General features: G+C 40.5%; 2 long non-coding RNA genes across 2 annotated transcripts in view; one reads left to right on the forward strand and one right to left on the reverse strand.

The window, feature by feature from the left end:
- LOC141577225 (uncharacterized) overlaps positions 1–26,161 on the forward strand; it is a 276,443-nt gene that overhangs the window by 144,771 nt on the left and 105,511 nt on the right. The window lies entirely within an intron of this gene.
- On the reverse strand, positions 11,368–25,265 carry LOC141577221 (uncharacterized). The gene is made up of 4 exons (XR_012506038.1): positions 24,791–25,265; positions 20,813–21,056; positions 18,023–18,146; positions 11,368–11,415 (listed from the first exon to the last, which is right to left on the reverse strand). It is a non-coding gene; the product is annotated as an uncharacterized LOC141577221 (long non-coding RNA).

Genomic DNA, 26,161 nt, shown 5'->3' on the forward strand with positions numbered 1-26,161 from the left:
GTTTTCTACTGCCGGTTTGATTTTCATGATGTTTTCACGATAAAACCGAGTTTGAGCTAGTACATCCATATACATATATAAGAAGTGTAGTCCCCACATAAAAGAAACTGTGTGTTCCCAACAAGCAAGGAGATTGATGGCTTCACAATTAAATCTCATAAATGAGCATGTGGAGAGAAGTTCGTTCATCTAGCTTAAATGGAATGGTTTCTACTAGAAAGACTTCTACTGGGTTTTCAGTATGTTTTCCTCTTGCCAGATTGAAGTTCATGAAGTTTTCACTGTAACACCGAATTGGAGATAGTACTTCCCATTATATATGTAAGCAGTGAATTTCCCGGCTCTAACGAAACTGTGTGATCCCAACAAGCTAGGTGATTGAAGGTTTCCCACACACTTAACTCTCAGAATTGAGCAAGTGGAGAGACATTCGTTCATCTACACAAAGGTAAAGGTTTGAAATAGAAACACTTACCCTGGACACACAGTATGTTTCCTAGTGCCGCTTGGAAATTAATGCAGTTTTCACTGTAAAACGGAGTTGGAGCTATACCTCCACACATGTATTCATGTAGTGGAATTACCCACTGAAAACAAAATGTTTTTCAAACAAGTAAGTTTTAGGATGGCTTGCAAAATCATTTATCTCTCAGAATAGAGCATGTCGTGAGACGATGTTTCATCTAGCAAAAATGGAACTGATTGTGGTAGAAAAAATTTCACTGGTTTCTCAGAATCTTTGCCTAGTGCCCTTTAGAAATTCATGAAGTTTACTCTGTAAAGTCGAGTTGGAGCTAGTAATTCCACATATATATGTATGCAGTGTATTTACCCACTGAAAAGAAAATGTGTTCCAAACAAGATAGAAGATAGAAGAATTCCCACACACTTAACACTCAGGATTAAACATATAGACAGACGTTCGTTCACTTAGCTTAAAGGGAGTGGTTTGTAGTAAAAGAAATATTCTGGTTTCTCAGTCTGTCTCCTAGTGCCTGTTTGAAGTTCATGCGGTTTTCAATGTAAAATCTAGTTCGGGCTAGTACCTCCCCATATATATGTATCGAGTATAGTTTGCAACTGAAAACAATCTTTGTGTTTCCAACAAGCTAGGGGAAGGACTGCTTTCATACACCATTATCTGAGAAGTGAGCATGTGGAGAGAAGTTTTTCATCTAGAAAAAAGGGGACGAATTGCAGGAGAAACACCTACTCTGGTTTCTCAGACTTTTCCTAGTGCCAGATTGAAGTTCCTGCAGATTTCACTGTAAATCCGAGTTTGAGCTATTAAATACCCTTATAGATGTATGTAGTGTAGTTTCCAACTGAAAAGAACCTTTGTGTTACCGACAAGCTAGGTGAAGAACGGCTTTCACACACACTTATCTCTCAGATCTGAGCATGTGGAGAGACGTTCGTTCATTTAGCACACAGGGAACGTTTACAAGAAAATCACTTACTCAGTTTTCGCACACTGTTTCCTTGTGTCTGCTTGAAGTGCCTGCAGTTTTCAATCTAAAACCGAGTTGAAGATAGTACCTCCCTATATATACGTATGTACTGTAGTTTCAAACTGAACAGATTATTTGTGGTCCCAACAAACCTTGTGAAGTTCGGTTTTCACACACAATTATCTCTCAGAACTGAGCTTGTGGAGAGATGGTCTTTCAACTAGCACAAATGGAGCGGCCGCAGGGAAAACACTTAATCTCTGTTCTCAGTCTGTTCCCTAGTGCCGGTTTGAAGTTCCTGCAGTTTTCACTTTAAAACCGTAATGGAGCTATTATCTCCCCAAATATATGTAAGAAGTGCAGTGTACAAATGTAAAGAAACTTTATGTTCCTAACAAGCTAGGTGAAGGAAGGTTTTTACACATACTTATCTCTCCGAAAAAAGCACGTGGAGAGACGTTCGTTCATTTAGCACAAAGGGAACGGGTTGCAGGGAAATCACTTACTCTGTTTTCTCATAGTGTTTCCTAGTGCCTGTTTGAAATGGCTGCAGTTTTCCCTGTAAAACCGAGTTGGAGCTTGAACCCACCAATATATATGTATGAAGAGTAGATTCCAACTGAAAAGATATTTGCGTTCCCAAAATGCAATCTGAAGGACGGCTTTCACACACACTAATCTCTCATAACAGAGCATGTGGAGAGACATTCGTTCATCTAGCACAAGGGGAAGTTTTTGCAGGATAAACAATTACTCTCGTTTCTCAGTCTATTTCCTAGTGCAGGTTTCAATATCCTGCCCTTTTCCCTGTCAAACTGCGTTGGAACTTGTGCCTCCCTGTATATATTTATGTTTGGTAGATTCCAAATGGAAAGAAATTTGTGTTCCCGAAAGTTTGTTGAAGGACTGATTCCACACACAATTATCTCTCAGAAATGAGCATGTGGATCTACTTTCGTTCATCTAGAACAAAGGGAACGGGTTGCTGGGAAACAATTACTGTGATTTCTCAGTCTGTTTCCTTGTGTCTGTTTGAAGTGCCTGCAGTTTTCACTGTAAAATCGAGTTGGAGCTAGTACCTCCTCATATATATGTTTGTAGTGTAGATTCCAACTGAAAAGAAACTTTGTGTTCCCATCAAGCTAGCTGCAGGACGGCATTCACACACACTTAATACTCCGAAATGAGCATGTGGATAGACGTTCGTTCATCTAGCAAAAAGGGAACGGTTTTCAGGGGAAACATTTACTCTGTTCTATCACCCTGTTTCCTAGGGCTTGTTTAAAGTTCATGCAGTTTTCCCTCTATAACAGAGTTGGAGCTAGTACCAACCCATATATATGTATGAAGTGTAGTTTCCAAATGAAAACAAACTTTGCTTTCACAAAAAGTTTGCTGAAGGACGGATTCACACACAGATAGCCCTCAGAACTGAGTAAGTGGAGAGAAGTTCGTTCAACTTGCACAAAGAGAACGGGTTGCAGGAGAAACACTTACTCTGTTTTCTCAGTCTGTTTGCTAGTGCCGATTTGAAGCTCCTGCAGTTGTCACAGTAATGAATACTTGGAACTAGTACATCTACATATACATGTATGTAGTGTAGTTTCCAAAGGAAATGAATCTTTGCGTTCCCAACAAGCTTGGTGAAGGCGGCTTCCACAAAAAATTATCTCTCAGAACTGAGCAAGTGGAGAGACGTTCGTTCATCTAGCACCAAGGGAACGGGTTGCAGGAGACACTTTTTCTCTGGTTTCTCATTCTGTTTCCTAGTGCCGGTTTTAAATTCCTGCCCTTTTCACTGTAAAACTGAGTTGGATTTAGTACCTAGCCATATATATGTATGAAGTGTATATACCAAATTAAAAGAAACTTTGTGTTCCCAACAAGCTAGGTGAAGGACGGCTTTCACACACACTTAACTCTCAGAAGTGAGCGTGTGGAGAGACGTTCGTTTATTTAGCACAAAAAGAACGGTTTGCAGGAGAACACTTACTCTGGTTTCTCATGCTTTTTCCTAGTACTGGTTTCATATTCTTGCCGTTTTCACTGTAAAGACGAGTTGGAGCTAGTGACTCCCCATATATATGTATGTAGTGTAGTTTCCAACTGAATAGAATCTTGTGTTCCCAACAAGCTTGTTGAAGGACAGTTTCCACACAAAAGTATCCCTCGGTATTCAGCATGTTGAGAGTCGTTCGTTCACCTATTCGAAAGGGAACGGGTTGCAGGGAAAATATTTTTCTCTGTTTTCTCAGTCTGTTTCCTAGGTTCTGTTTAAAGTCACTGCTGTTTTCACTGAAAAACCGTATTGGCGCTTGTACTTCCCCATATATATGTATATATTGCAGTTTCCAACTTAAAAGAAACTTTGTGTACCCAGCACGCTAGGTGAAGGACGGCTTTCACACACACATATATCTCAGATCTGAGCATGTTGAGAGACGTTTGTTCATCTAGCACAAAAGTTAAGTTTTCAGGAGAAACACTTACTCTTTTTTCTCACTCTGCTTCCTAGTTCCTGTTTCAAATTCCTGCCGATTTCACTGTAAAACCAAGCGGGAGATAGTAACACCCCAGATATATGTATATAGAGTAATTTCTAAGTGAAAAGAAACTTTATGTTCCCAACAAGCTAGGTGAAGTACGGCTTTCACACACAATTATCTCTCAGAACTGAGCATGTGGAGAGACGTTCGTTCATCCAGCACAAAAGGAACGGGTTGCAGGGGAAATTCTTATACTGGTTTCTCAGTCTGTTTCCTACTGCCGGTTTGATGTTCCTGCAATTTTCACTGTAAACCCGTGTTGGAGCTAATACCACAACATATATATGTATATTATGTAGTTTCTTCCTGAAATAAACTTTATGTTCCCAACAAGATAGTTGAAGGACGGCTTTCACACACAATTATCTCTCAGAACTGAGCATGTGGAGAGACGTTCGTTCATCTAGCGCAAAAGGAATTTGTTGCTGTAGAACACTAACTCTGGTTTCTCAGTCTTTTTCGTAGTGCCGTTATCAAATTCATGCCGTTTTCACTGTAAAATCGACTAGGAGTTAGTATCTCCCGATAAATATGTATGTCGTGTTGTTTCCAACTGATAAGAAACTTTGTGTTCCCAACAAGATAGGTGAAGCATAGCTTTCACACACACTTATCTCTCAGAACTGAGCATGTGGAGAGACGTTCGCTCATGTAGTAGAAAGGGAACTGTTTGAAATATAAACAATTACTCTCTTTTCTCTGTCTGTTTCCTAGTGCTGGTAAGAAATTCCTGCAGTTTTCAATGAAAAACCGAGTTGAAGTTTGTACCTCCCCGTATATATTTATGCATTGTAGTTTCCAACTAAAAAGAAACTTTGTGTTCTCAACAAGCTAGGTGATAGTCGGCTTCCCCACACAATTATCTCTCAGAACTGAGTATGTTGAGAGACTTTCTTTCATCTAGCACAATGGGAACGGGTTGCAGGTGAAACAATTACTCTGTTTTCTCTGTCTCTTTCCTAGTGCCGGTTTGATATTCCTGTATTTTTCACTGTAAAACCTATTTGGAGCTAGTACCTGCCTATATATATCCATGCTATTTTGTTTCTAAGTGAAAGGAAACTTTGTGTTCCCAACAATCTATGTGAAGTTCGGCTTTCACACACACTTATCTCTCAGAACTGAGCTTGTTTAGAGACGTTCGTTCATCTAGCACAGAGGGAACGTCTTGAAGGTGAGACACTTACTCTGGTTAGTCAGTCTTTTTCCTATTTCCGGTTTGAACTTTAAATTTTTCACTGTAATACCGTGTTGGAGCTAGAAACTCCCCATATATATGTATGGAGTGTAATTTCCAACATAAAAGGAGCTGTATGTTCCCTATAGTCTAGGTGAAGTTAGGCTTTCACACAAATTTATCTTTCGGAACTGAGCCTGTGGAGAGACGTTCTATAATTTAGCAGAAACGGAAGGAGTTGCCGTAGAAACACTTACTGTGGTTTCTTAGTATGTTTCCTAGTGCTGGTTTGGAATTAATTCAGTTTTCACCTTAAAAACCTGTTGGAGCTTGTACCTCCCCACATATATATATTTTCTGTTTTTTCCAACTGAAAATAACTTTTTTTCCATCCAACTATGTGAATGTCGTCTTTCACACACATTTATCTCTGAGAACTGATCATGTGGCGAGACGTTCGTTCATCTAGCACAAAGGAAATGGGTTGCTGTAAAAACACTTACTCTGGTTTCTCAGTATTTTTCCTAGTACCGTTTTGAAGTTCATGCAATTTTCAGTGTAAAACCGAGTTTGAGCTTGTACCTCCCCATATATATGTATGTCGTGTGGCTTCCAAATTAGAGAAACTTTATGTTCCCAACAAGCTAGATGATTGACGGCCACACACACACGTATACCTGAGAACTGAGCATTTGGAGAGATGTTCTTTCATGTAGCACAAACGGAATTGGATGCTGTAGGATCACTTACTCTGGTTTCTCATTCTGTTTCGAAATGCCGGGTTTTAATTCATGCAGTTTTCACTGTAAACCCGAGTTCGAGGTAGTAACAATAAATATATATTTATGTAGTGTAGAATCCAACTGAAAAGAAATTTGTTTTCCTAACGAGCTAAGTGAATGTCTTCTTTCACTCACACTTATATCTCAGACCATAGCATGTGGAGAGATATTCGTTCATCTAGCTCAAATGTAGTGAGTTTCAGTAGAATCACTTACTCTGGTTTCAGTATGTTTCCTAGTGCCTGTTGAAAGTTCATGCAGTTTTTACTGTAAAACAGATTTGGAGCTAGAACCTCCCCATATATATGTATGTAGTGTAGTTTCCCACTGAAAAGAAGCTGTGTTCCCAACAAGCTACGTGATTGACTTTTTCACTCACACTTATATCTCAGAATTGATCATGTGGAAAGACATTCGTTCATCTAGCTTAAGGGAAATGGTTTGCAGTTAAAACACTTACTCTGGATTCTCAGTATGTTTCCTCTGCCGATTTTAAGTTCCTGCAGTTTTCACTTTAATTCCCAGTTGGAACTTGTTCCTCCCCATATGTATGTATGTAGTGTTGTTTCCCACTTAAATGAAACTGTGTTTTCTCAATAAGGTAGGTGACTGACGGCTTTCACACACACTTAACTCTCAGAATTGAGCATGTTGGGAGACGTTCGTTCATCTAGCATAAATGGAATTTGAAAATGATGATCATGACCTGTGCTTGTAAAAAAACAGTTAAGGGAGCATTAATTTAGAGCCTTTATTTTATGGCCATGAGACATTACAGAATTTCGTTTTCAGCAGTTGATTTCTTTTTTTTAAACTTCAGAAAACTTAAGTCTTTCCTGTAACTGGATATAGATAGTGAATATCTTAAAATCTTGAGCGACCGCTTCAAAGTAGACTAGTTACTTTGCTTTTGGTCTTTAACCTAAAGGAATATCCAGAAGTCCAGTGGCAGTTCGTAAGCAAGGGCATTATCCTTGCCTTTTCATTTTTTATGTGGAATAGGTATAACTGTATACTAGGTTACTGTGTTTATCTGAAGAGCTTCTTGAATATGTATATGTAAGTTATATTTTCAAAAATTATAATATTATGAAAATCAATTAACCTTGGAGATATATTTCATATATTTTATTCTTTAATAATATAGATTTAGATAGCCCTGTTTTATGTAATACTTATGAAAATAAGTTGGCTTTATATAAATCCTTTTTTGATAAATCATTTAAAAATTGGTTTTTTTTATCATTTGCTTCTTAAAAATAAGATATTAATTGCACAATATGTATTTTCCTTCAAGTTCATCCTTTTTTCTCTATACTATCTTGAGTTGCTTAGATAATTTTTCCCGCAGTATTATTTGTTTTAAACACTCAGTATGTGCTTCTGTCTGTTGCTTTATTAGAGAGCAAGAATTCATTATTATTTTTAATAAAATATACTTTCAGGAAACTATACTGGGATTCATTCATTCACACAGTTAAGCAATGATACCTGTTTTGTTATATCAATTGTCTAAGCCTCTCAACTTCCAAAAGATTACATGGACAAAGTTTAAAACGTCATAAATGATTGACTAACAAAGTTTATTGTGTTCCTTGATTAAAAGTACAAATATGAGTCAGTCTTAAATTCGGATGTAAACGTCTTATAAATTACATGAGTCTTCTCCAAAATTCTTTAATTTGGGCTTTAAATCCTCCAGTAAAAAACTGGTTTGAAGAAGAAAAAAGTTGAGAATAGATTCAATCCAAATTCTATGGGAATAAACAAAGCTAAATGTTTCAGTCATTTTTTTGAAGCAGAATAGGTATGATTTGTGCACCATATGATTTTAATACTATTCATCTGAACATACGGCTTTGACAACATGAGACCACAAGCCAGCAAACAAGATCTCAGGCAAAGCAAGAAAAACAACTGAGGGGATTTTCTGCTGCAAAATTTCCCCTAAATAAAACTGTAATTGAGAACAAATCTGACGCCATATTGGTTCTGTTCCTTCAGTTTGAAGCACTGTGCCCTGTTTTCCAGGCTTAATCTTGCTGGCTTTGCACCTTTTGTAAAACAACGTTGCCTTTAGCCTAAAACCTACAGGAAAGCCTATTCTCGGGGCTCTGACCTTTAAGGATGTTAGCACTTCTGCACTTATGCAGAGATGGCAAGTTGCAAAATAGAGAATAACCTTTGTTTTGTTGGAGGCTTACAGGGACACAATAGCCTGAGCCACATGGATGGCTGCAAGAACAAAGAATGCCGGCAGCAAGAAGTTTGCACAACCAACCACACCCCCTCCCCTTTTTAGTTCAAAAGGAGCCTTAATTCTGACTTGGGAAAGATGATTCTCCAGGACATTAGTCCCCCATCTTCTTGGTCTGCCAGCTTTCTGAATAAAGTTACTATTCCTTGCCCCAAAACCTTGTCTCCTGATTTATTTATCACTGTTGTGCAGTGAGCAGAACAAGTTTGGCCTCAGTAACAGAACCAGCTTTGTCATTCCCTCTGATGTGAAATCTCTCTGGGTGTACAAGTGCTTGCCTGGTGGTGGTGGTGGCGGTGGTGGTGGTAGGCAAAAATATTTCACATCTCCTGATTTCAATAGGCTAAAATTTACTGCTATTTAAGTCAACTCTAGACATTTACAGAATCACCTGCAGATGTGCTTCTGGGAGCTACAAAAATTCCAACAATGAAAATAATTCTATTGTCTCCAGATAAGATAATTTTCCTCAAAATTCAGCAGCTCTGAAACACACTTCAGGAGTACAGATAGATGCAGTGTTCTTCATTTCCCATGCTGTTCTGACACAATTTTCCACTTATATCAAAGTAAATTAAAATCAGTCTTCAATAGCAGATGCTCTGTCATGATACAACAATGTCAATTCCACTTATTTATTGAGCCAGAGCAGCTTTAGGATAAATGACTTTACACCAAACTCCTGCTTGATATCCTGTCTTCTCCATGGTGGCTAATTCCTTCTTCTTACTTCCTAAAAGTTCTCCTGTTATGGGAAGTTAGCCTTTACTGTGCACATTCAATTGGAAAGGCACAAATTAAATATGTGAGGGGATGACATACATATTTAATTCTTACTTATACATAAATAAAAGCACACAGGACCTGTGTCTTGGAAGATGTCACTTTCTAATGTGGGCAAAAGGATGGTCTATAGTTCAATCAATGATCTAAAAGCAGTTTTCTAGGATATAATAAAGCAGTGCTTGAGTTATAAGACAGAACAACTCCTGGATATGAATCAGTGGCACCAATCAGTGGGTGCACATGTGTGCATACACACGCCTATGCACACGGAGCAGCCTTGGAGACACTCCATCTGTGCTGATGGAGCAAAGCCATGCTGGGGAGATGAGGAAAAAGTGCCTAATACAATCAAACCAGGACACCTGAGTAATGGGTAATAGGAGTCAATTGAATTTTCTGGTTAGCTGAAGGCCAAACAAAAACACTTTTAGTTTCAAACGTCACTGTTAAAAACTTTCTTAAAGCACAGAAGCCTGTTTTCCTGCTTTGCTTAGTGTCACATGGCATATTAAACATGACAGATTCTTAGTTCTCTGACTGTGGAACGGGAAAGGCCTTGCTGTCATATTTCTGAACATTAGTCTATGTTTTGCAGCACAGTGGATACTGAAAATGGGGCAATTTGAGTGAATGGGAATGGAAATAACCTAGCAGTCATTGACTGTGTGTGATTTGCCAACTTTCTCCAAAAAGTAGGGGTAGCAAGCAAATCAGATAAATTGAGGGATCCTGGGGTGGGGAGTCAGGTGGGCTGACAGCTGGGTGGTCCCAGGTAGCTTGTTTTACTGTGTAAAATTGTGACTATGATCCAGACAGTAACACACTGTCAAATTCTTGTGCCTGTAGCTTTGATACCTGGCCAAGTCTGTGAGCCAATTTTATCGATGGTGCATAATGAAGATAACTAACATTACCTGAGGACCAGGTTGTGTGACTTCCATGCATTGACTCACTGAATTCCCTAAGCACCCTTTGTGGTACATAACAGTCTTAAAATATGCAGCAGGGGATTATTCTGTTTGCAGATGATAAAATGAAACTCTGAACTGTTGAAGCCTGGCCCGAAATAATGCAGATGGGAAGACGCCGTGCTGGGAGCTAAGCTCGGGCCAGGCTACAGAACCTGAAGCTCCCAGCAAGTCCCCTCACCCAGGAACCTGGCCCACAGCCACTGCCTGGCCCTGTTCTATTTCTATGAGTGTTCATAGGAAAAAGCCAGGTACTCAGGGTCAATGCGACTTGATTAAGAAATTCAAACTGGGATAGCCTTTTGTTGGGGACTGTAACCTGGGAGTGAAACTGGCAGTGAAGTAAGGGAGGAAACATCTCTGGTTGTAAGAATATTTCTAGGGAAGAAGGTTCCCTGATGGGCTGGCATGGGAATCGCTGTGGTTGTGAGCCCCGTGTTGCACTGTGGGGTTGTGGGCAGGGAAGGAGAGAGGCTGTTCATACTGGTCATAGTCAATACAGTTTGTAAACAGCTGAGTTCTGTTCCCTCACAGCTCAGACACATGCAGGACATGAGGATGCTTAGCAAATGACCAACAGTAGGTATCAAAGACCAAGAGTGGGGTGGGGAGGAGAGATGGGGCCACCTTCTGGAAGAACCGCTGCCCCAGGGACCAGGAAGGTAGTGAATGATTGGGGATGCACAAAGGGTTTCTATGGCCTCATCAGGTAGTTCCTATTTTAAACTGATAGTCTGGAATATATGGTCAAATGCGGTGGAATGTCTGCTCTTATTTTAAGTTCTACAAACACTTAAACGGATAGATTTCTATCTCCATTATACAAGCACTGCTGGGTGACCTTTATAGTCAATGTGAGGATCAAAAGAGTGAGTACTTATTAATGCTATTCCCATGCTTCTTCTGAATTAACACTTCAGCAACAGTATAACGGCCACGCTCCTTAACAACTGCCTCTGTAAGGGTCTTGTAAGTCACAAATAATAATTATAAAGAAAATATATTAAAAATAATAACAATTACAGTTACAACAACTATGTTGTTTATAACGATGATAGTGTTAGCATCTCCCTCTCATATTAAACAGTACCCAACACTAGATTCCTTAGGAAACAACGCCAATGCATTTTTGTACTTTTCTAAGTCTTCACCCAATGAAGCCTTTTTATTCACATTGGTCCACCACAGCCAGAATTGCTGTTCCTTGCATGGTGGGCTGCCATGCTGCGATGTTCTGGGCTTTTTCTGGCACAATGCGTCTATACTGGGTAGTCAAGGTTCCACGTACCCACTCTGATTTCCAATATATTGTTCTCCAGAGCCAACAGAGGGGCCACTGGAAAGAGGCCACATATACGGTGGTGAACCCAAACTGAATACCTGTTGAAGGAATGGACAAAAACATGGAGTGGTGGATGGATGGAAGGACAACATAAATTCTTTTACTCCTGTAAAGAGAGAGGGGAAAATGGTGAAATAAATCCCAAAGAGAAAAGACGTTCATGGTAATAATAATTTTCAACAGTGAAAGAATCCAAACAAAAGGCAAATATAAAATCTCTGGGAAGAAGACTCATTACAACCTGTTTCTTTCACATATATACCCTTAGTAGGAATAACATACTTAAAAATCTTCAACCAACCATAATTATTTGCTCATAATAAACTTGGGAATCTTGAAGCATATTATTCACTCTCAGTGTTGAAATAATACAATCTTGGAAGATGATTTGTATTTGAGGATTAAAAAAAGAATATTGTGGATGTATCTAACAATTTAAATAGAAATAAGAAATGTACCTTTGGGAAAGCTATGCATAGAGAATGTTGGAGGAAATACACTGAATATAGGCAAGTGAGCAAGCTCCCTTGAGTCTGGGAAAGTGAGTGCAGCACATTCAGTGAGTCTATGAAGTTATTACAAGCCACAGAAATGTATGCAATGAAAGTGTCTTCCTAAGCAAAATATTCTTCTTCAGGAATTTTTATCTTGATATTTCTATGGTCTGTGTGGTCACAGGAAGTCAAATTTATGGTGGTGGCTTAGAAGTTCTTTTCTCTCTGTGTGTAATTTACAGGGCAATGCTACAGATGGGGCAGCAGAGATCTGTGGTAAGCTGTTCCATAGGGTGGGGGAGCGGTTAGAAATGATAAGGTCAGAGATCTAAAAGACTTTTAGACCCTCCCCTCCTAACTGGCAGACCTTTAAAGTAAACTAGCACAGGTATGTAACTAAGACAGTGGATGAGAGGCAAATTTATAGTCCCTTTAGTGTTACTGCTCAGTCAAGGCGTAGGGACCACTCTGGCCAGGAACGGCAAGACCGTGAATGGGGTGGATGCGTAGGAGGAGCTGACATTTGCTTCTGACCTGAGAGGCAGGCGTGTGTTGCAGAAAAGCCGACAGTGCTGGAAAGATGCAGTAGGTCCACAGCCCAAAAGGAGCTGTCATATTCAGGGAGGTCAGAGAGCAAGAACCAGAGTTAGTGACGCCACAGGGTCAGCAGCGTGGCAGCATTGATGTCAGTATCTGTGTCCATAACCCACCTAACCCTACATGAGCTCATCTGCCTACGGGGGCAGGTAAGTAGCAGAAATGCTTGGAGTGGGTGCAGCCACTGGCAAATTGGCAAGTGGACATCCTAAGGAAACGCAATGCTCAACATCACCTTATTGGAAATAGGGCCTCACAGTGTCAGATCTCCTTCTTATTCAAGAGAAGCCAGAAATTAAGAGTTTATTAGCAATCAACCCAGATAAAAACCCAGAAAAGATATCATTTTATAATGACAAAGCAGGCACAGACTATTCAGATATAAATTAATGAAAAATATTAAGAAGATTCTGATAAATGATTTAAAAAAAGAAAAAAAAAAGATGATTGAATGAACAGTAGAATGCACCACCCTCTTCAGTGGGCAGACTCAAATTTGGGGGACATAGAACATTTTTTCTCCAAAATAAATTTAGTATCTGAATGCAAATTTAGTTAATAATCCCAAATGGATTTAAGAAAAAAATCTGAAAGGTGATCCTAAATGTATTCCAGAAATATACCTATATATACAAATAAAGTAATGAGGAGGGATGTTTCAATTTGTAGTATTAGGGATATTCTGGAAAAGGATAAAACAGGACCAACTCTAGGAGGTATTAATCTATGTTCATGGAAACAGTATAGAAATAGTGCACTGAGAGTATGAATGAAATACATTACATTTCAAGAATAGACGTGGATATTTATGAGATTTTAGTAATATTATAAAACTGACACTTCAAATCAGTGGATTCAAGTTCTGCAGTAATTAGCTAAATCATTGGAAGGCCTGGTAGACTGTCCTCATTTATGACATTAAAATAAATTCCAGATAATTTTTTAATTAAAAAATAAAACACCAGAAATAACCCAACATGATTTAATCTGTTCAGATTTTCAAGCGAGAAGAACTTTCTAAAAAGCTTTTGGAACAAAGACCAAAAAGTGCAAAGGCCTAGCAACTCAGCAAGGCCAGAAACGCCCACTGTAAAACAAAACGAACCCTCGCCCAACCCTCTCTCACCGCCCTGTATTGCTCTCTGATATGTTCTACACTTTCTTCTTCCCTTTAAAGTCCAGTTTCTTGGAGAAGTACCTGCGCTGAAGACACCTCAGGGCTCAGAGCCCTGCATCCCCCACGGCCCTCATCGCAGCACTGAGACAGGAGTTGTACTGCCTGTGGCTGCGTGTTTCAAACTAGTCAGCATTTTCAGCTCGTGTTTATTTGATTACCAGTTAGCTTTTGCCGTGGACAAATATTTTCCTCTCAGGGGGACGTTTTCCCCCCGTAATTTTTGTTTTACTTAAATAAACTTAAAAAGCCCAGACAGAAAAGTTTGTGTGCACATATGCACACACACAGATACACACAGATCTGTTTTTTAAAGTCTACCTAAGTATAGTCCTCCTCCTCCTTTTCCCCAGGATTGGCAATTAAAGGTGGGCTTTAGCTCTTGCTTTATTGCCCCACACACACCCCCTTTCTCACTATGCTCCTTTTAGTCAGTGTTCAAATCCCTCTTAAGCCAGGTTACAGCCTTCTCTGTGTTGCCTCAACTAGTTTCTCCCAACTGCTCTGCTGTTCTTCTTTCTCTTGGTGGATTTCTCTTCTCCCATGTGCCATGTACATGGCCATTTTCCCCAGGGCCTCGTCCTCAATCCTCCACTTGGCAGGAATGAATCGCCCCCACGGCCTCACCCACAGCTCCTCTGAGCTCCTGACTGTTGAATCCAGCTTAACAACGGGCATCACTCCTCAGATGTCCCATAGACACTTTGCAATCAAAATGCCACACACAGAACCATCTCCTTGAAAGCATCTCCTCCCCTTACACTCCCACTGCAGATCCACTCTCCAGATGGGTCACTGGAAAGTCACCTCAGCAGCTCTGCAGCCCGCCGCCCCGGCCCTGTAGTCCCCTCTGCAGCAGTCACCACTTCTGCCACCCGTGTCTCTCTCCCTCTGCCCAGGGCCTCTCTGCAGGCGTGTGTCACATGTCTGGATTACCTGGGGTGGCCCCCGAAATATCCTTTCCCCCCAAAATGTGGGCCTCCCCCCAAAAATGTTATTATCCATTCTGCTGCCAGTATAACCAGATATACTTTAACATAATCAATATGCAATTCTCTTGCTTACATATATTCCAATATAGCCCTGTTTCTTTAAGGATACATTCAAGTCTAATCACACAAGACCCATTGTGACAGTGGCCTTGTGCACCTGATATTCCCACCTGTGGATACTTTGTTCTAACCCTACTTGTTGTTCTTCAGTCTGGCCAAGCCGCTTCATGCCGTGTACTCTTATATGTCTCTACCTCTCTGCATGAAGTGTCCACTCCCTCTACCACAAATTAGAGAGCTAACTTCCTTTCACCTTTCAAAATTCAGTTCAAATATTCCCAGCTCTATGAAGTCCAATGTGTGTTCACCTGCTTAGCAATCCATCAACTACTCGCCAAGTCTCGCCTGCCCTGTGGAATGCAGACACCAAATCTTACCTGTCTTGTTCTCCCCAGCAGTTGATACAGTGTTTAGCATAGCAGGTGCTCAGTGTTTGTTGGATAGATAAATGAATGAATCAGTAAAGAGATGAGAGGTCTACAATCCCCCCCAGTTACTCAGCTGCCATTTTGGAAAGTTCATTCTGTGGAGTTAAGGAAATGTCAGTGCAGGTGGTGGGCAGACAGAACAGAGGTGAGGGCGTGGGGGAGAAAGGCCTGGTCCTGGAGAGCGCAGGAGAGGCGTGGGTGGGATAACAATGGAGAGAGAGGGAATGGAGTGGGCGCATGCAAGGAGATGTTGAAGAACAACTGATATTAACTGCAGTAAATTAAATGGAGAACATAATATATGAAGGGAAGATCAAGTTAACACAGCAAGGGTGGAAAAGGCAGTACCAGAGACGAAGAGCTCTCACTTCATCACTCACTGCATTTCACTTACGGCACCCGCCCTCTGGGAAGGCAGCGCCAAGTTCTTGAGAGACTGGTGTTTGTGCTGTGGGTGCTCTAAGTACAAAACGGTATCTTATGGCTTCCAGATTTTAAGACTGATAGATTATTTCTCTTATGTCCCGTGTCTGAGTTCTCAAACAGCAGGATCTTTTGCTTCTGGGGGTGAGCTATTGTGGTTAATAACTAAGGGTTACTCCAATAATCTCAAAGGACAGTGGGGAAATCACTATAACAAATAAAAGAGAAATTTCACTCAGAAAAAAACATATGCCCTATAGAACCTTGTGGGGGCCTTGGGGGCAATGTTACCGCCAACTCATCTAACAGTTGTATGTGAGTGCATTAAAACTCCAAGCTCAAGTCACTTAAACACATATGAGAACCAGGGTCCAGGCTGTGGTGCTTCAGACATGCACGGGAAGATGAAAAGCCTGACTATTGCCTCCGACAGGATCAGTCCAGCCGGGGAGAGCAATGGACACAGACATGATCAAGCACCATCAAGACAAGAATCAACTGCAATTCATGCTTAGAGAGGAGAGCAGAAAATCTCTAAAAAGTTGAGGGTTTGCTGCCAAGGCTTGGCAAGAGCCCTTCCAGGCAGAAAAGCAGAGAAAGATACTTCTGGCGAAGGAGTCTAGGGATGGTGGCAGGGTGCGAGGCCTAAAGAAGCAAGGGTGGAGGGCTCCAGGGTCATCTGTCAGAAGCTGTTCCCCTTCAGCGGCTAAGAGGCCTAACTAAAAAGGCAGGTGGGGTGTCATTAATGATCATGGGGAAAACTGGGAGGAGAAAACTGAGGTCAGGAGATCACCACCAAAGGCACTTTATTTGAGAGGAACAAAAATAATTCAAAAAGCACTTGAAAATCCTATCTCCCATGAACGAAAAGAACACAAAATAAGTTTCACTCCAGCGTTGAATACAGAATAACAGACTGCCTACTCTCAAAAATGGATTGAAATTTCTAATTCGTTAGGGATTATTTAGAGAATAGGAAAACGAATAAATCTGAACAATCTCTCTAGAATAGCTGTTACTCCATCCTGTTATGTAGGGTAGAGTTAGGCTGAATTATTTAATTAGTATTTTAATGAGACTATAAAGTTGTAAAAGTCCTATCAATTTCTCCCAAAAGCGTACAACTTTTCCTTTCAATGACCTTTATTTGACTTAACTAGAACAATAACTATTTTCCAAGGCTTTTTTCGTGTGTGTTAAAATACCAAATGATATGCTGCCCTCAGAATGTTGTTGTTATTATTAATGCTGATAATAGCCCCAATAAGAAATATTTACAATTATGACTCATTTTGGAATAACAGGTCATTGGATTAAAGTCCTTTTGAAAATAAGCAAAAAAAAACGAACATAATTTCTACACCAGGGACAGGAGCTGCACCCTTAATCGAACCTGGTCACTAAGCACAACAAAAGCAAAGATGAAACTCAAATCAGACACCAGGCCACAAAGCATAGCTGACTGAAGATGCCACAAAATGACCTTTCATTCACCTAGGGAATCAGATGTGTTTCTATGTATATTATATATTTTAAAAGCAATTATTATATATATAGCATGTAATTTAGGAAAAAGAAAACTCCCTCTTTCTGTAGACTTATAAACAGGAAGCCCAATGGGGTGTCTTGCAGACATGAACCGGCATGCATAAATGCAAAGCCTATTGACAAAAATACTTTCCTGTCTCCTAAGCTTAAAAAAAAAAAAGTAATTCAAGGCAGTGGTGAGCTCAAAGGTCTCAGATACAAAACGTGCACATCATCAGCCTTCTAGTAGATAAAAGTGCGCCATGCATAATAGAAAAATGAAGTTTCCTATGGAAATCTATTTTGAGATGCAACAATTTAAAGGCAACCGAGAGCTCAAAACCAAGTTCAAACAAAGAGAAACAAAGGCCAAGCAAATGTACAGAAATGGACAAAGACATTGGAGAAGGAGGGGATCTGTGTTCTACCAATACTCCAGATCAGCAAATTCATCCTGAATTCAAGCCAGTGATGTGCCATGAGGTCACTCAAGGAACCAGGCTGAAACCATCGGCCAGAAGAAATAGGAAAAACGTCAAAGGCAGGTGTGAGGTGTGGAAGGGGTGACCCTGTGACCCTTGCTGCCATGAGGCAGGATGCTCTTGCGGGCTTTCTGCACAGGCTGGCGGGCTCACATGACTCTGTTTAGAAGGATATCAGCCAACAGCTGTGCCACACGGGCTGCAGCCCGTGCTGAGTCACATCTAGTAACGGTTCTGAGTTCATCCTTAGACGACATGACCAGAAGGATCTGAGAATCAATGATGGAGAATTACCTGAATGAGTATTCCATTTTATTCCATGGCAGTAAACCTTCAGCTTTGTACAACATAAATATTGACAAAGATATACACAGGCAACCAATTTGAAAGCCTGACTGCATAATTGCATCTAATTGAGAAAAGCGGGCTCCTTTTCGGTATGCTAGGTCTTTGTTTGGCTCGGTAACCGATGCTTCTGAGACCCAAAGCATATTCTAGTATAACCGACAGCACAGAAATCCCCACTGATGACTTACTCATTTCAGGGTATTCATAAAATAACCCCAGTTTGCCCGTTGGATACAGATGGTTGTCCCATTCCCATCGTGGGGTGGTCTGTTCTGCTCCCGAAACTGTGGCATCATTAGATTCATGACCCAGCTGTCAAACAGATCAAATTATAAGGCAAGATATTATCAGACCAAGGTCATAAAAGTATTACTGACATTTCAAGCTGAACACATCATCTTCCCAAGAATTTAATTTCTTGTTCTCAGGATAAATTTCTTTTTATTGCTGCCTCCCTACCCTCAAGTATTGTGAAAACTAGTCCTGACTACGTACCTTGGGTTTACCAAAATTGTAACGACTACTACTACTTTATCTCCTACCTCCTTTTCAGGTGGGCACTTTAGCTTTTAGAAGATACCTACCCTCATTTGTTTTTTCCCCCATTTCTCTGCTATTATCCACCATGGCATTTTCAGTCTGTAAATTGTCAGAGAAAATAAGTAAAAGAAAGAAATACAGGGTCGGTGAGCTGGTGATAAGTGCTGCAGAGGAAAATAAAGGAGGGCGAGGAATGTGTGGTAGGGAGGAGTGTGGATGGGGCAAGTGACCTTTGAATAAGGCAAAGATGGAGGCAAAGTGGTGGGCAGAGGGAACAGTGATCACAGGCCTTGAGGTCCCTCACGCTGGACAGACAGCATGGAGGCTGGTGTGGGCCAGAGTGAATAGGAAATAAGTGGTGGTTTTGGGGGGTGGAGCCTTAGAGGCTGCCGTGAGGATGTGGGCATTTTTCCCTCTGAAGGAACTGTGGAACAATGGAGGATCACTGAGCAGAAAAGTGATACTCTAACGTTGGATCGAACAGGTCCAAGACCCTAATTTAAGCTGAACAAATCAAGGGCCAAAGAAGTGACATGCCACCTCAAATTCAGTGCAGAGCTTGAAAGAAACAGCCTCGACTCGCAGCCCAGTGCTCTGCACCCTTCTGGATGTTGTCCCACAGAGCTGTCTCTAAGGTTATATTTTTTCCTCACTCAGAGGCTTGTGGGACAACTGAATGCTTCCCCCTTTTTCAAATGGCAATTTGTCATGAAAGGAATTCGGAGTTGGCAGTGAAACAAGGCATGGACCTGTAGACTACAGAGCTGTTTTTCCTGAAAGCAACAGCTGGCGCGTGGTTTACTCGTGGAGTTCAGCAGAAGAGACAGAGCAACAACAGACAACTTAGCATCTTGCGGAGCTTCGGCTGACTGCACTGCACGTTTGGATGGATTTCAAATTTGGACAGTGAGGCGGCTTCACACGAAAGGCAGGTGTATACATCATACATGCCCACACGTCTGTATGCACACACACGTGGACACACACAGAGTATATGATGTGACTTGTAAAGAGCTGCCCCTGCTAGGTTTCCCACTGCCTCTGATCTCAGCGTTAACCTTTCCCTGGCCATGCTCCCAGGGTTGCTACGAGAATTCTTTGCAATGGAACATGGCCTTCGCTTCACAAACTTTCCCCACTTCTTTCAATGACATTAGGGGAAGAGCAGGGAGCTCTGTGAGGGGGTGGGGATATGGACTCGAGATACCCCTGAATCTGAATCCACACTTCATGGCTTATTTGTTATTTAACTTTATTTACATTCAAAATGCAATTGTTGCAGATCTCAGAAGTTGATTTACACTCACTGCTGTGGCAGAACGTTGCGGTCAGTAGACCCACCACTGGATCCTCTTATTCAACACGTCCTTCCAATAATTCAGATATTACTGTATCACAAATGCCCATTTCTATATTTTGATACCTGCTTTTCAGTATAATTATCTTCCTTCTTTATTCTCTAAATCTTATGATTTTTAAACATTTTTCTGAGAAGTGTTCCACAGGCACTTTACATATGATAAGTTGATAAAGAGATCCTGGAGCTCAAAACCACATTTAAATCCTGAGATAAACTCAACTGTGCCGTATACATGGCTAGGTTTAGTCTGCTTCCTTTGTTACTTTGTTTAGTAATTTTTGTTTCAAACAAGATCCTACTGTATAGCACAGGGAACTACATTCAATAACTTTTAATAGCCTATAGTGGAAAAGTATATGACAAGGAATATATATATATATATATATATATATATATATATATATATATATATATATATATATATATATATATATGTATGTATATGTGAATCACTATGCTGTATACCAAGAATTAACACAATATTTTACACCAACTATACTTTCAACAAAAAATGTTGAAATAAAATTGGGAGGTGAAACTTCGACTGCCCAGGCTGCTGTCAAGATGAAATGATTCAAAGCAGGCCAGGTATTAGCAAACCCCCTAACACATCAAAACCCCATATGGGATCTTCTTTTTGAGCAGCACAGGCTAACCAGCTGTGGTCACCTGTAAATAAGGTTGAAGTCACTTAGACCCTTGGCTTGGGAACGCCGTGGCCACCGGGGTGGGGGTCACTGCAGCACCTACGAGAATGACGGGGACAGCCTGCTCCTGACGCCGCTCCCCAGGCCGCAGCCCGGAGCACTGCAGTCAGGTCTGAGGTCCGGCCGGGAGCGCACAGCTCCACAGCCACTCGGAGCCCTGCGGTGCGGGTGGAGCTGGGACCGCGCTCGTCCATCACCCTTCCAGGCACCCAGACTCGGGAGTCCCCTGGGGGAATTTTTCTCTGCCTCATAATTCCTGTCTCAGCCTCTTGTGGAATGCGGTCCATGCCCAACGGAAGCAGGGCTTTAACCCTCCGGGACCCAAATCCATCACGGCTTGGATCCAGGATGTAACTTCCATGTTAACTCACCTGGTGCTCGCTTCTTGTGCTGAACTGCCCTCCCCCGTCGATGACATTAGGTCGTATTAGAAGTCCCGACTTGCTTGTCCTTAGCTAAGACTCTGAGCCTCTTGCTCAGTCTTCCTGACTGGAACCACTCTTCTGTGGCAGAAAAGCTTGGGCTGTCGGCAACCCATCATTGTCCTCGGTCTTTTGGGTTTTCTGTTGGTTTATGGTTCTCATGCAGGGATACCAATTTGCACATGAGAAACACCTGTAGACATTTTAAAAAATACAGACACTGGATCCTCCCCACTCTTCAGCCAAGGCTGGAAGCTTTCTCCCTCTAGCAGGGGTTACACAATAATTTGCTTGTAAATTGACCACACATATTGGCATAATCATGGTAAATTGCCCTTTACTCAGTGCTTCCCACATGGCATTTTCTACTTCATGTTGTCTTTGTACGTTCATTATCACATTTAATCCCTGAATTATAGATAATCACCTTTTCTTTTGAGGACACTCCTACTTGCTAATCTTGAATACAAGTATCTTTGATTCTCTTAATCTATTTCATTCCTGAGTTTCCTGTTCCTGGATTTAAAGAGTGAATTATGGACACATGTATTTAAGATTCTCTTAATATATCTATCTGACTCATCCTCTAACCAAATCATATCTGGAGAAGAGAGATATTCTCTTTTAAATATTTGCATTTTCTTACTATATAGTAGTGCGTACACACGGTGGAAAATGTAGAAAGCATATAAAGTAAGAAAATTACAGCCATACATTATCTAAACACCAAAGGACAGTGCTATGTCATGTTGGGCATTTAACCATTTTTCATAATATTTTATCATAAAATTTCCCTAGGGCAAGTTACTTAACCCTGGAATTGTACTAGACTTTTGTCAAGTACAGAATAACATTCTCAGAAATGACCCCAACATCAAAATAGTACGTGAGGCTGGGAAGGCCATAGGGCACTCAGCTTATTCTCTGAGTCCTACAAAGAATGCTGTTAATTCACTGATGTTACTCATTCGATGCCTGTGAGTCACTCACTCACTCAGCTGGCTCGGACTGAGACCTACTTTATACCAAATGCCGATCCAAGTGCTGGGGAGACCCCAGAGAGAGCCTGGATCACGGCATCACTGTCCTTCTTCATTTGCTCCCAGAATCCTACTCAACAAACCCACATGGGATTGGGGGGTGGAGGCAGGTGAGATATGGTAAAATTCATTTCATTATGTTCCTTTAGACATATTTAAATAGCATGAAAATAGTCACTAACTTTGATAAGTTTTCTTTTCGCTTCCTATGTATTTTTGAGGATGGGTATAGTTTTGGGGCAGCAAGAGTAATTGATAGATCTTTAGTATGTTAGGATTTTATATGAAAAATTAAGAAGGAAACTGGCACCTTATACAAAGAGAAGAGGCAGTGAGGAAAACACAAGCCACCCTCAAACTTGGCTACCATTCAGAATTTCTGGTATTCAAAAAAGGGAAACATAATTCAAAATATTTTCCCTAAATATTTTAGCCCAGATTAGAACTACATGTAGGCAAAGTTCAGCTCACTGGAACCTACAACAATGTGCTTACTTAAGCGAAGGTATAAACAGACCACAGATACTATAATGCATCCTTTACTTTAAACTAGTTAATGTGAGCAAGTTTCATTTCACATGAATTGCTCAGTACCAATTTAGGAAATATATCCTTCTTGATTGGTAAAAATAGCTCACTGATAACCAGATTCAACAAAATTTAATGTTAAATAATTAACCTATTTCCTTCAGGAAATGCTTTTGAGTAATCTGAGTTAAGTATTTCCTCTATCTGATCTATTTCTTTTCACAGAGAAAAGTAGTATTATTTGCACATGAGCTACTTTTACTCCTCTGGAGAAATCTGATTGTGAGCTCAGGGTAAGAGTTGTCTACTGCACAGTAGGGAAAAAAAAGATTCATTTCACAGCAAAGATCAGAATCTTTTTTTTGAGGGGCATGGTGAGCTGGGGGACAAGGGAAATGCCTTTGTTTAGAGACAGACCACAGTAATCCATCCTGAAGCTGAAAGATGAAGACCTTGTGAAGAAATGTGGAAGGACACACTGACACACAAATGTGTTCACTCTGCAAAAACAGAAAGAAGGAAAGAAAAAATAATTTAACTGCCCTATAAAGAGAATGGACAGAAAATTGGTAATAAGGGAGAGTGAAGGAAAGTTAGGGAAGGGAGGAGAAACAGTGAAAGGGAACTTGGATGCGGTGGACAGAATAGCAGGTTTCTGGAGCTTACAATGAAGGATGATAAGAAAAAAAGTAAAGTTTAAAAAAAGTTACAAAGTTTAAAATAGTTTAAAAATTAAAAAATGAAGTTAAAAAATAATTTTTTTTATAGTGGCATGGAAGATTTTAAAATGATGGAGGTTTTTATTTCAAAATTCAAGTTGTTTGAGTTTCTCCTCCATGCTCCAAACAACAGTAAGAATTGCTTGTGTAATTGGTTTTGGGGGACACCACAGAGAGTGGTGAGCAATGCAGTTAGGTTGGCCAGGAGCAGAATGATTTTGTGGAAGGCAAGACAGAAGAGAGATCAACAGTTTCATGAGGACAGAAACCCAAAGCCAGAAATTATCTTAAAAAGCTTAGTGTGGTGGGCAGAAAAATGTTCCCCCCCAATATGTCTATGTCCTTATCACCAGAAAATAGGAAGAGGTCAGTTTCCCTTGCAAAGGGGGTCTATGATTTCAGATGCGGTTAACGTTGCTAACCAGCATTCTCTAAGAGAGACGAGCTGGATTATAGAGGTGAGCCCATTGTAATCACCAGGGTCACTAAAGTAGGAAGAGGGAGACAGAAGAGGGGAGAGAGGAGAGGAGATTTGACCACAGGATCAGAGTCAGAGGCACACAACCATGCTGACCTTGAGAGAAGGAAAATAGGTCACAGGCCAAGAGACGTAGGTGGCCTCTGGAAGCCAGAAAAGTCAAAGATACAGTTTCCCCTGAGGCCTTCAGAAACAGCCGTGCCAATATTTTGACTTCAGCAGGCTCCTGCGTTCAAGAACCCTACAAGGTTAAATTTGTGTTGTTTAGTGGAGACTATTTCTTTTTTCTTCCTACTACCATGTCATTTGGGGATACTTGTTACAAAAGAAAGTGAATACACTAAGCTCCTTGAAATGTTCAGAAATTGCAGATAACACTGAAATGTCCACTTTGATATGGGATAGGGCTTATGTGAAAATCCAAAGGACAGTGTGACCTTTGCTAACATCTGCTTTTCTCATTTTTAGGAAGAGAACAGTAAGTCAAAACCTCTGTAGTTATTATTTTAGACAAGTGTCTCTTAAAACATTATGTAGCCCTGTGCCTTAGGACACCTAGAGAGTCTCTGTTCTTAGAAGAACATGAATTCCATGAGATAGGGTCTTACATCTGAGTCCCACAGTGGTCTCTTATTGGCAATGAGAACTTGGGCAAATCATTTACCCTCTTTAAGCCACAGGATCTTCATTTGAAAAGGAAGATAAGAATAAGGATTGTTTGGGTGATTAAATTGTACACACACACACACATATATGTACAACATTTAATACAGTGACTAACACATACTAGGCACTCAACAAATTCCTGTTATGGATTTTTAAATGCATGTATAAAAGGAGGAGAAAGTTGCGGGAAGTTGTGGGAAAACTTAGTTCATGGCCCCAAAAAGGGCCATCTCTCAACGGGCTCTGATCAGTCAGTCCCCAGTGATGGGCTAATAAGCAGAAACTATAGCACTTGAGGATTTAATTTAAACATAAAAAGGAAGGAATTTAAACATAATTATTAAACAGGAGGTATGTTTACACTGTTGGCTGGATCATCTTATCTGGAGAGCTTTAATAAGCAGAGAGTCTCCCCTGTTTTAGAGATGGGCATGCAGGAAAATTACTTGGATGGGTGGGCCGTTCTCACCCCAAGATCACATGACTTAGTACTCACGGAAGTAACACCTCTTGTATGTTATTCCAGATGGACTGTCCTCCCATGATTATTGTCAGCTGCATCATCAGTTCAAGGAGACAGCCACCTGGGTCACATTGGAATATTAGAAAGAAAATCTCATTTAAATTTTAGATAGCTCTAACATGAAATAAAGTCATTATTTTATGCCTAAAAAAATCTAAGGAACAGAGAGTAAAGACACTCTTCATTGGGCAACTAAGAGAAAACATGAAACAGGTTAGACTGTCCGAACACAAAGCTGTATTCACACGTCTTCATTTCTGTATTTTCACAGCCAATACACCAGATCTCCAGGATAAGTCACAAATCTGCCATTAAAGAATGTGATGTAGAAACACGAGGAGTAGTATTTGAAAAACTGGAAGAAGAACACCTTCATGGCTAGGTTGTTCCCACAGTCAGTCTGGTCCTTGGGATCTCTGCAGCTAGAATAAAGAAAAGTTAAGTCTGTAAAACTGTGAACAGCCTTGAGACCATAATCAAAGCCACGGACACATGAGTTAACAAGCTAAATATGTATATATATATATATATATATATATATATATATATATATATATATATATACACAATTCACACTTTTTTCATATAAGCTGTTTTGAATTCCTTAAAATAGCTACTATGTTAATTCCAACTGTACACACTGTTGTAAGAGTTTCTCCCACTATGAATGCAATATCACACAAGGCAAAAAAAAAAACAAAGTCACACGTTCCTTAAAATTTATAAGCACAACATTATCCAATGGGCAAGAACTTTCCTCTGTCAGGTGTAAGTTGAAAGAAAGCTACTTCTAAACATCCTGCTAAGTGAAATTCTCTTGTCTCCCTGAACGGCAGGAAGGTAGGACTATTGAAGAAAACAAACAAAACACGGGGCAACTTGCTAGAAGCATTTGGGGAACATAAAACATCCTCCTAGTTCAAAATTTGAATTGGTCTTAGTGTTTTCAGAAGATGACCACTGAGCAGACAACTGGGAGAACGACCCAGCCACATGCAGTGTGTGGGAAGCAGTTAACTAGGGCCGCTAAGCCGCTGGCTGGGATACAAGCCAGAGAGAAGAAACATTTGTTATAGAAGCCACAGCTGATGAGAATGGAGCTACACTAACAGGAACAGCATGGGGGGAGGACACATAACAGTGTGATTACTTGTCCTCTCCGTAACGCACAAGCAAATCTGCCACTGGAACCACGACCCTCTTCCACTTATTTGCAATAGAGAGACTATTTACTTTCAACAATAGGGTACATGATCTAATGTAATTGAAATTATTATTAAGCACTGACATATTTACACAGAGCTTGGACATTCTAAAGCTTTCTTTGTCCCTTTTACTAATGCA

The sequence above is a fragment of the Camelus bactrianus genome, chromosome 3 (genome assembly GCF_048773025.1).
Source record: "Camelus bactrianus isolate YW-2024 breed Bactrian camel chromosome 3, ASM4877302v1, whole genome shotgun sequence".
Lineage (NCBI taxonomy): Eukaryota > Metazoa > Chordata > Mammalia > Artiodactyla > Camelidae > Camelus > Camelus bactrianus.